The sequence below is a fragment of the Sciurus carolinensis genome, chromosome 3 (assembly GCF_902686445.1).
Source record: "Sciurus carolinensis chromosome 3, mSciCar1.2, whole genome shotgun sequence".
NCBI classification, from domain to species: Eukaryota; Metazoa; Chordata; class Mammalia; order Rodentia; family Sciuridae; genus Sciurus; species Sciurus carolinensis.
In genome coordinates this window covers 58,555,907-58,567,209 of record NC_062215.1, presented here as the reverse complement: position 1 = coordinate 58,567,209, position 11,303 = coordinate 58,555,907, and the positions used below count along the sequence as shown (strand labels likewise).

At 35.3% G+C, this 11,303-nt stretch overlaps 2 pseudogenes; one reads left to right on the top strand and one right to left on the bottom strand.

Moving 5' to 3' along the window:
• The window catches only part of LOC124979392 (myomesin-2-like), a 347,584-nt pseudogene that overhangs the window by 51,437 nt on the left and 284,844 nt on the right, over positions 1–11,303 (top strand).
• Positions 7,423–11,172, bottom strand: LOC124981144 (olfactory receptor 1468-like; annotated as a pseudogene).

Below are 11,303 nucleotides of genomic sequence, written 5' to 3'. Positions count from 1 at the left end.
TCAATAACTTCTCTATGTATAAAAATTACCTGTCAAAAAACACAAAAATGTTTGCCTCCAAAAAGTAAAATGTCTAGGAGTTAAAATAGAAATATACAAGGACGAAGTTTAAAATCTATAAAATTCATCCAAAAAACTTGAATAAATGGAAATATATTCTTTATTTATAATTTCTTTGATAACTGGAGATATAGTCAACTCTCCTTAATAAATCTGTGTCACATAATTTCAATAATATAATGTGATGACAATGTAATATCCCAAGAGTTTTTTTTTTTAATAGAAATTAGCAGAATAGATCTTAAGCATATTTGAAAAATAAAGTCTCAGAAAATTTTGGAAGTTAATATTGAGGAGGGCTTCTCACAGAAATTTAAATGTCTGACTTTGAAGGTATACTTTATTTAGTACTAGGTCAGAAATAGAATGACATCTGTATAATAAAATTCAGAAATAAACAAGGATATATGAACACTTAGCACATTGTAAAGGTAGTATTTTTGAATCAGTGAGGGTTGGGACATCAGGTTTACTGGGTAAGGAGAGAAGAGAAAGAAGCTAATTCTCCTTAAATCAAATTTCAAATAGATCAAATATAGAAATGTAGGAACTCAAAGTGGATGGAAACTAGATAAAAATGGGACAATACAATTTTGGATAGGAAAGTCCTTTCTAAATATTTCCAAAAAAATACATTAGAAAGTAAAAACCAACTTCTTTGTCTACCTAAAAGTTTAAAAATGTTAGTCCAAACATGAATAATAAATTGAGGGAAATGACAACTCTAAGATATGTAAAGTGATACTATCCACAATAAGGAAATCAGAAAATTTTAGGCAAAGATATGCTCAAACAGCACATTAAAAGAAAAGTGCATAACAAATATAAAGAGATAGATGAACATGTTATAAAGAAGTTCAATTTCAAAATAATAACATGTGAGGATGATAAATATTTTGAAAGTGAAATATCCAGTGTTGGGACACTAAGGAAACAGTCTTTCTCATTTACGTTGGAGGCAGTTTACAGAAAAAGTTCTTTGGAGAAATTTGGCAATTTACATCCAATTATAAAATGTTCATATCCTTTGATCTAGTGTATTCATTTCTGAGAATGTGTCCATAATAAAACCGGACAAGTTCAGATGCACACAAAATGATGGACCAAGATATAAAATTGAAGCTTTGTTCACAGTAATCAAAAACTGAAAATGACACAAGTTCCTATCAAGAGCAGATTATTTAAATAAATTATAATAAATACATCAATTTGACCAAACACTATTTAGCTTCTGAAAGTGTTATGTGTCCTTATATGAAAGGATGATCTCATAATACATTTTAAGTGAAAACAATGACAATTGCATGTATAATTTAGATCTATTTATTTATCATTTATAAAATTAGTTTGTACATAGAAAATATCTGAGATAATATTTCCCAAGATTTGACTGTCATGATGGAGGAAAGGGTTGATAGAGGAAAGCTTATGAGATTGACATAAGTTTTGGGCTACCAGGGCAAAATGTTATGGTTTGGATATTAGTTGTCCCCCAAAACTCATGCGTGAGACAATAGAAGAATGTTCTGTTCAGAGGTGAGATGATCGTATTATGAGAGCTGTAATCTCACCAGTGGATTCACTCTTTTGATTGGACTAACTGGGTGGTAATGTAGGCAGGCAGGATGTGGCTGGAAGAAGTAGGTCACTGGGGACATGTATTTGGGGTTTACATTTTGTCCTTGGCATATCTTTGGGGGGGACTCTTTCTCTCTCCTTTCTGGTTGCTATGTCCTGAGATACTTTTCCTTTGCCACACCCTTCTGCCTCAGTCTGGGCCCAGAGCAATGGAGTTGGCCACAGCAGACTGAATCTCTGAAACTGTGAGCTAAAATAAACTTCTCTTTTTCAAAGTTGTTCTTATCACATATTTTGGTCACTGCAATGCAAAGCTGACTAAAACAGTATATTAATCTAATTGCTTGATTGATAGCTGAAAAGACTTATGTATGGAGCATGGCCTTGGGCACTCTCTGTCCTTGGCCATTTTCTCTCCCTGTCCCCTGTCTTTCCCTCTCCTGCTTCCTTTCTCCTTCCCAGCTGCCATGAGCTGGCAGCTTTCCTCCACTACCCACTTCCATTATGATGTTCTTTCTCATCTTCAGCTCAGAGCTATAGAGTTGAACAACCATGAACTGAGAACTTCCAAACAATGAACCAAAATAAGCTCTACCTCCTCTAAGTTTTTCTTTGGTCACAGACAAAAAACTAACACAATACACAACCTTGAACTCTAGGTTCCAAATAAGTGTTCTCCTTATCCTTTTCCTCAAACAATGATTAATGATATCAACCTCTCATGCAGTTACATGGGAGACCACTTCTCTGTATGTGTGTGTGTGTGTGTGTGTGTGTGTGTGTGTGTACATGCCCACATGCATGTGTAATCACAAAAGTAGATTATGATGATTGTGGAGTTCTTTGGGACTTGTCCTTTCCCCTTGATTTTATCTGAAACCATCTTGAAAGGACCACATCCTGTCATTGCCATTGGTCCCCATTAATATCTCTGTTCTCTCCCAGCACCTTTGATCTTGAGGTTGCCAGTTCCACAGGTGACCAGTTTATGTCTCTGGGACCCTCCATGTGCCAAGGCTGCATTGTATTTCTTGGAAAGGCAAAGAAATTTTCCTCCTCTCTCCCTGCCTGCACACTTTAATACTTGGTCCTTAGAGCAGCCCCTGTCTGGCTTCTGCCTCTCAGAGTTGGCTGAAAGCACAGACTGCAGTCCTTCTCCAATCCTTGCTGTTGTTTTGAGTGAACCAGGGGGATATTTTGAGTGAACCAGGGGGATATGACAGATCTTATACCAGCCAGGTCTTCATGCTTCCCTCTCTCACCTGCTCAGCCACCTGGCAGTTGATGCACCTGGCCCCCACTCCTGTCTCAATTACCTAGGAGAAATAGGTCCCATTATATCCTGCCCCACCAGCATACAGACCTACACATCTGTTATGTGGGTTGAATTGTGTCACCCAAAAAGTTATATTGAAGTCACAAGCCACAGCACTTGTGAATGTGACTATACTTTGTACTCCAGTTAAAATGAGACCTTTTGGGTGAACTCTAGTCTAATATAAACAACATTCATTTAAGGAGGAAAAAATCCTATGTGAATACAGAGACACAGAGAGCACACTATCTGATGCCGAAAACAGAAAATGAAGTAATAGAGTTGCCAGCTAATAAATCCCATGACCTGATGACTATCTCTAGAGCTGGGAAGAGGAAAGGGACAGTCTGCTTGGAGTCTTACGGGGAACAAGGCCCTGCCCACACATCATTTTGAACTTCTTTGCTCAAGAACACAGAGAAAATACATTTCTATTATTTTAAGCTGCCAGAAAAAAATAAGAAGTAGATTATGGTTTTGCAATATTCATACAATATATGTATACCTTTGAGTATGGTTCTGAAATGCTTTATTATTCTCCATGTGGTTGTTAAGGTTACACCAGTTATTATCACTCTGAAATCTTAATGATATATTACAAAAAATTATTATTGATGAGACAAATGATTAATATTTAAATTAAATCAATTTCTTTTACTTGAGAAAAAAAATGAACCCTATACTCAATTTTACTGGAAACTATGTGAAAGAACTATAAGGCAAAACAAACTATATTCTGAGAGATATAAAAGAATATCACAATAAAAGAACATATATAATGACCTCAAAAAGCTTGTCATGTTTTAAAATATTTTTTCATTTTTATTCTTATTTACATTATACTGACACAGAAAAAATATCATAAAAATTGTACATATTACCAGGACAGCATGCAACATTTTGACCAAGGATATATTGTATAATATTTAAATCAAGTTAAGCATATCTGTGTCCTCAAACATTTGCCATTTCTTTATGGGGAAAATTTTCAAAATTCTTTCTTCTAGATTTTTGAAATGTACAGAACATTACTGTAACCTACAGCCAATATGCAAAAGCATTCCAGAACTTCTTGCTCCTATCTTAATGTAACTTTGTACCCATTGATCAACCTCTCATCATTCTTCCATGCCCCACTCCACTCTCTCCAGCCTCTGATAACCACCATTCTATTTTCAATCCTTATGAAATTGACTTTTTAAAAATTGTACATAACAGTGATATGGTGTGATACTTGTCTGTCTTTGCCTAACTGATTTCAGTAACCTAATTGTCTCCAGTTCCATTCGTGTTGTCACAAATGAAAGGACTTCATTATTTTCACATCTGAATTGTATTCCATTAGGTATAGATGCTAGTTTCTTTAGCCATTCATCAATGATGGACCCTTAGGTTGTTTTTATATCTGAGCTATTATGAATAGAACTGCAAGGAACATGGGAGTTCAGATGTCTTTTCATCATACTGACTTCATTTCCTTAGGTATATACCCAGGAGTGGAATTGCTGACTATGGTGGTTCCAGTTTAATTCGTTGGGGACGTTAACATTGTTTTCCATGCCAGTTATCCTAATTTACATTCCCTTCCACATTGTGTAAGGGTTCCCTTTTCTCCACATCTTTGCCAGCCAGCACTTGTTATGTTCAGGCTCTTTGATAGTAGCCATTTTTTAGTGGGGTAAGGTGATGTCTAATTGTGCTTTTGATTTACAGTCTCTTGGGGATTGGTGATGTTGAGCATGTTTTCATTCACCTTTGACCTTTGGTATGTCTTCTTTTGAGCAATGTCTGTTTAGCTCTATTGCCCATTGATCAGTCAGGTTTTTGGTTTTTTGCTAATGAAGTTTTTGATTTGCTTACATATTCTGTATAAAAAGATATTATCAGAAGTATACTTTGCAAATATTTTCTCCCATTATGTTGACTGTCTCTTACCTCTTTATTGTTCTGTTTGAAGTGCAGAATTTTTTTTGTTTGAAGTGATTGCATTTGCCTATTTTTGCTTTTATTTTCTGTGCTTTTGGATTCTTGTACAAAAATTCCTCACCCATCCCAATGTTCTAAAGCATGTTCTCTCTGTTTTCATGTTTTATTTTTCAAGTTATTTATGTGTTTTGAGTTGATTTTCATTAACTAGAGTGGTACGAGATAGAGGTGAGAGATAGAGATCTAGTTTTATTTTACTGCAGGTGGATATCCAATGTTCTCTGCACTGTTTTTTGAAAGTACCGTCCTTGCTGCAATGTTTTATTAGCACTGTAAAAAAAATCAGTTGGTCGAAGATGCATGACTTTGTTTCCAGGCTCTCTTTTTATGGTTGGATTATGTGTGTTTTTATGCCAATCCCATGTCGTTTTGATTACAACAACTTTCTTGGCCATGAAATGCCTCCTGCTTTTTTTCTTTTTGTTCAGGAAGGATTTAACTATTCAGGGTTTCTTGTTTTCATGTGAATCCTCAAATTGTTTTTTCTAGTTATGGGAAGAATATGATGTTTCAGTACATGTATTGACAGTGCAATGAACAGATCAGTATAATTGACATATATCCTTCACCTCAAATATTTATCATTTCTTTGTGTTGGGAACATTCAATATTTGCTGTACTGGCCATTTAAAAATATACAATTGTTTTCATCAATAGTCATCCTACTGTTACAGAATATTAGAAATTATTTCTGCTACTCAACTTCTATTCTATGAGACCAACCTTCATCTACAACATACTTTGGTCTTTACTGCTTTTAACCTTAAAATTCAACTTTGTTATACATGCATTTCTTGAAATACCATACTTTTACATTATTACAGATGTTAAATAATATTCTTCCTACCATTCTACCATTTTATGACTTTTGAATTTCAAGTTTTTATTTTGATTATCTTCTTGGTAGATTGAATCTACTCCATTTAAAAAAGAAATGGTTCATGTATTCTATATTTATTATATTTTTTACATATTTTAGATAGTTCTTTTATATATGTGTTTCTCATAAAAGGCAAAGTAACTAGATAAGTAATTTTGTGAATATGTTTTGGCACAGAAATCTCATTTTCCAAATCACCTGTGGAATAACCTTTAAGGTTTTCTACTCCATATTTCCTCCACCCCTCTCATATAGCATCTCTCTTGATGCTTATACAGTTATTCCTCCAAACCTCAAGTTCAATCACTTCAAACTATGTTTGAAAATCTATATCTTACTTTATTTCAAGAGCAATTTCTAGACCAATAATTTTTACAGGTTTAAAATTGTTACACCCCCAACTGATAAAAACTAAGACAATAAATATCTTTTTATTAACCCAAGTGAAAAACAGATTTTAAAATATTATGTTTTTATAAATATTATCACTGATGACATGAGATGTATGACAGAACTTAAACCTATGATATTCAAATCAAAGATTACTAGTTCAAGTCAGTTTAGTTTTATTTCATGTACTCTATGAATTCCTCAAATCAGACCATTTTCATTTGTTCATAGAATATGTCTATCTCTTTGCCTCAATTTATTATTTTTCTGTCCCTCTCTCTCTCATTTTTGTCCATATCTCTTACCCTTTTTTCAATTGCTGATAATTTTTGACACAAAGACACCACTAAATAGTCCAACTTTCAGAATCTCCTATGAAAGAGAGCAATCTTGTACACTATCACTGTATCATTATTAGATCCAGAAATTTAACATTAATGCAAAAATAATTGATATACTAGCTATATATAAATATTCTGAACTATAAAGACATTACTCACAGATTTTTAACATATGCTGTACATACCCTTTCATTTAGTTACTTAAAGTGTATAAGTAAATAGTTATTTTGTGTACTTTCCTGAAATGATGCAAACTCCATGATTTTAGAACCTAACCATTACCTCAATGGTATGTCTATGCCCATTAATACGCTGTTCATTGCTCAGATGTACTACTGCTCAGGAATTGTCAACCAAAGTTTATCTCTATGATTTTCCTACAGTTAATATTTCATATGAATAGAATTATACAACATATGGTTTTTACAACTGCCTTATTTCAGTTAGCATACTGTTTCAAGGTAGATGTATGTTTTCTGACTTATTTTAAAGGTGTATTTTAATTATATATAATAGTGAGATTCATTGTTATGAGTGTATAACACAATATGGTCAGTTTTGTTCCCAATTCAAGGTAAATTTATATAACAGAGTGTGTCAATATTTCATTTTGTTTCTGGGTAACTGCATGGAAGTTACATAAATCAAACAGAATGTAGGACAAAGAGCTTATGTGGGTACATAACAGAGTTCAAATTTGTGTGAGTCAGAAATCATCAAGTGAAGATGTCCATTGAAAATGAAGATAAAACCTAATGTGTTTTGATGTGGAGAAAGTGTGCTGCAGAGATATAGAAATCAGTGCCATTTAAGAGAAGTTGAAATGACCGAGTTTACCGTCATCACTTACAGGGGACAAGGAAACTCATGAGTCAATGATAAAAACCTAGAGAATGACACATATAGCTTACATTGAAAAATGTGAGTCTGCACATTCTATTTCTGAGGTGGGAAGATGTGAGAAGCACCCCCACAATCACATGGTCTGCAGTTTTAAACAGGTTTAGTACTGACAGCGGAGCACTGGTATATTCAAATTCCACATTCTTCAACCTTTGACATGATATTAAGTTCCCCTTTCCTGTATGGAATCATCACAGGAGTTAAATAAGATCATTGATGTAAAGGTTATTGATAACTCAAAAAACCATAAAGGATAGGGAATCATTAAAGAGTGAGATTAAAAACAGACACTGGCCTCCTTGACCATGCTTGAGGAAACAACACTTAGAGCCCCAAGAGGACTTAGTTTCCAACAAATACAAACTAAATGGCTATAAGAAAGTAAATGGAAAATCCATTTTAAGTAAAGATTTGGTGATAAAGAATAATGTAGACATGGAAAGAAAGAAGAAGCAATAAAGTTCAGGAAAATAATGTGAACACTTTCTTAAAGAGATAAGTGTGAAGACATTCGGTTCAGGAATGAAAAGTTTGGTTTAGAAGACCAAGTGTTGACCTGAGTTGTTTGAATCTTGGCATTGACCTGGGAGAGCAGAAGATCACTTTAAAAAGTTATATTTAAAAACAGAGGAATATGTGATAAATTTGTGATTTAACAGCTTCTGATAGAAATTTCAATTAAAAGATTTAAATTATGCCTTCAGGGTCAGCTAGAAATAACAAACAGGAAACCTTCCCAGCAGATTACTGAGAACACCCTTTACATCAACTACCCACCTCCACTTCAGCTTTTTATTGTTGGGAAATTATATGATGTTTCATTTGAACAGAAAAAAAAATATGGTGGGAAGGAAGGTAACAATAATATTGAAATGTTCAACACAATATTTATACTGGACAAAACTGTGTGCGTATTGCAAAGGATGGTACAAAGAATATAATTGTCTTCTGACAATAATCTTCTCAGGGCTCCCTTCATATCTATGTTCCTCAGGCTGTAGATGAAGGGATTCAGCATGGTAGTCACCATGGTGTACATCAGAGTCATGACAGTATCTTTCACAGTAGAAATATTAGCCAATGGGCATACATAGAAACCAATAATTATTCCATAAAACAGTGATACCACAGAGAGGTGAGAGCCACAGGTGGAGAGATCTTTCAGATGCCACAAGAAGGAAACTTGAGGATGGAGGAGAAAATTTATACATAGGACACAAGGATGTGTAGGAATGGGTGATAATGATTTCTCCCATGACAAATATCACCAACTCATTAACATGAATGTTGAAGAAGGCCAGCTTCAGTAAAGCAGATATTTTACAGAAAAAGTGTGGGAGCACATTGTCCAAACAGAAAGACAATCTGTTCACGAGCAGAGTGAGCAGAAAGGCATGAAACATGGTCATAAACCAGGACAGCACCAACAGGGAATGATACAGCTTGGGGCTTATGATGGTGGTGTAGTGCATGGGGAAGTAGATGGCCAATTAATGGTCATAGGCCAAGGCTGCTGAAGGAAACTCTCCAGGTCTCCAAAAACACAGGATGAATTACATTTGGGTCAGGCAGTCTGCATAGGGAATGAATGGGGCTTGACTTAGCATGTTTTTCAAGAGTTTAGGAATGGTCACAGAAGAAAAGTAGAGGTCAGAGCAAGACAAATTGCTAAGAAACAAATACATGGATGTGTGTAGATGGGAGTCAAGGTCAATGAGAGTGATGATGAGGAGTTTCCCCTGGACAGTGGTAAGATGCATGATCAAGAATAAGGGATAGAACAGGTTCTGGTGTTCTGACTAGATGGGAAGGTCCAGGAGGAGGAACTCTGAGATGAGGGTTTCGTACCTTCCTATGATATTCTCTCTTCAGTATCTTTAAGAAAAAAAGAGTTGAATCCCTTAGCAACTCAAACACATGAACATTTTTCTCTCATACATAATTTGGTAATCATTCTACACTAACTGCTCCCACCCTCATTACAATAATTTGTATCTTTAAAATCCATTCTTTATCATTTCTATACCATTAATGACTTTTTTTTAACTTCTTTGTAACATTTTTGAATATTCCATCTTTTCCTAAACACTTCCCTAATTGTTTCTGAGACAAAATGCATTATTTTTTCCATACTTGCCTGACTGGTAATCCTAGAGAAACATAATTGGCTCTAGTTCTACTGGTATCTTGTATGTTGATGTTCTTAATGAATTTTTCTGTACCCTGTCTTATCATAACTGTACATGTAACTCTCCTATTAAACCTGATACACTCCAATGACTTATGTCATCATTTAAAACTCAAATGTGGAAGATGGGGATGTAGATAGTGATAGACTGTCCATTGAACATGCACAGAGCCATAATGCATTCCCCAGCACCACAAAAATAATAAATAAAAATATAAATCAGTAAATAAAACTCAGGTATAGATGTCTCTGTAGCCTGTAAATCTCTATACTCCATAAAAATTATCTTCCCTTCAATATATGTGTATATCATAGGCACCCTAAGCTCAATAGGCTCCTAATGAAACTTATCAGATTGCATGAACTCTGTTACTTTTCCTCATCTATTCACTCATATTTCAAAACAGGAATTCAGCATTAGATAAGAAGTCTGTGAATTGTTTCATTCATTCTTTCCTCTTACCATTAACTCTGGCCTACCGCGTCATATACATTCTACATGTTATGCTCCTGCTACTTCATCCACTCCTTATCACAAGACCATGTTCCTCATCCACAATGGTATTTCATCTCACTGGGACTACTGAAGTAGTCTTTCAAGTCATGTCCATTGTACATAAAATTGTGCACCCCATTTCTCAGAATCCTATGCCACTTCTGAATGAGTAGAGTGATCTCTTGTGTCAGGAGTAAATGGAGGGAACTGGAAACATCACCTGCTATTGGCATTGCTGACACAATGTACCCTTAACATCTCCTGTGATAAAATCCATAATTCTCATTGTGAACTGCACATAAGTCACCAATGGCAGTGTTTATAAGATTTAATATTCACAAAAATCACCTGAGGATTCTGTTAAAACACTCTGGAGCTCGACTGCCACATTTTAAATGAATACCCAAGTGATGGCAGTACTGTGGTCAATACACTGCATCTAAATAGAAAGTATGTATATTGCCATCAAAATACATATAAATGACCACCTTCAGATAAATTGAATTATAATCTCTAAGAGAGAGTTGTGAAATGATTTCAAAATCTCTGAAGGAACTGCAAAAAAGAAGGAGGAGGAGGAGAAAAAGGAAATTAAAAATTAAAGTACTCAAACCAAACTCAAAGGTGGGAAAGTCTTTGGAGGAAGAAAGATGGAAAAGAGGAAACTTAAACCAGAAATCATTCTGCAGAACATCATACAACCTGGGAAGCCAAGACAATCAGGTTGGAAAGACATACAAGAACTCATTCACCCTCCTGACAACTCATCCAGGATGGTTGAGGGAGAACTCAGGGCCCTGACCCAACGTCCTTCTCCCATTTATTCATTAATGGCACAGGAAGTAATGACCTCTGGAATCTTCACCTAACTGCATCACCCCTCCTCATTCTTAGCCTTTTGCACACATGAGCCTGAGGATCTCTGCATCCCAGAAAATGCCAATGCTGGGGGAACTATTTAAAGGCAAAATAATTTGTCTCTCAGAGACAAAATCTCCCAGAGTCCTGTAGTGGTGATTGTTCACACCTGGCCATACTTTGTGTGAAAGTGAAGATGCTGAGCAGATCAGGATGGATGCTTTCTCATTGCCTGTGTAGGGAAGGGGCAGGAAACCTTTGTGGCAGAAGCCTACATTTCAGGAGGTGAAGGTGAATGCCTGCAGAAA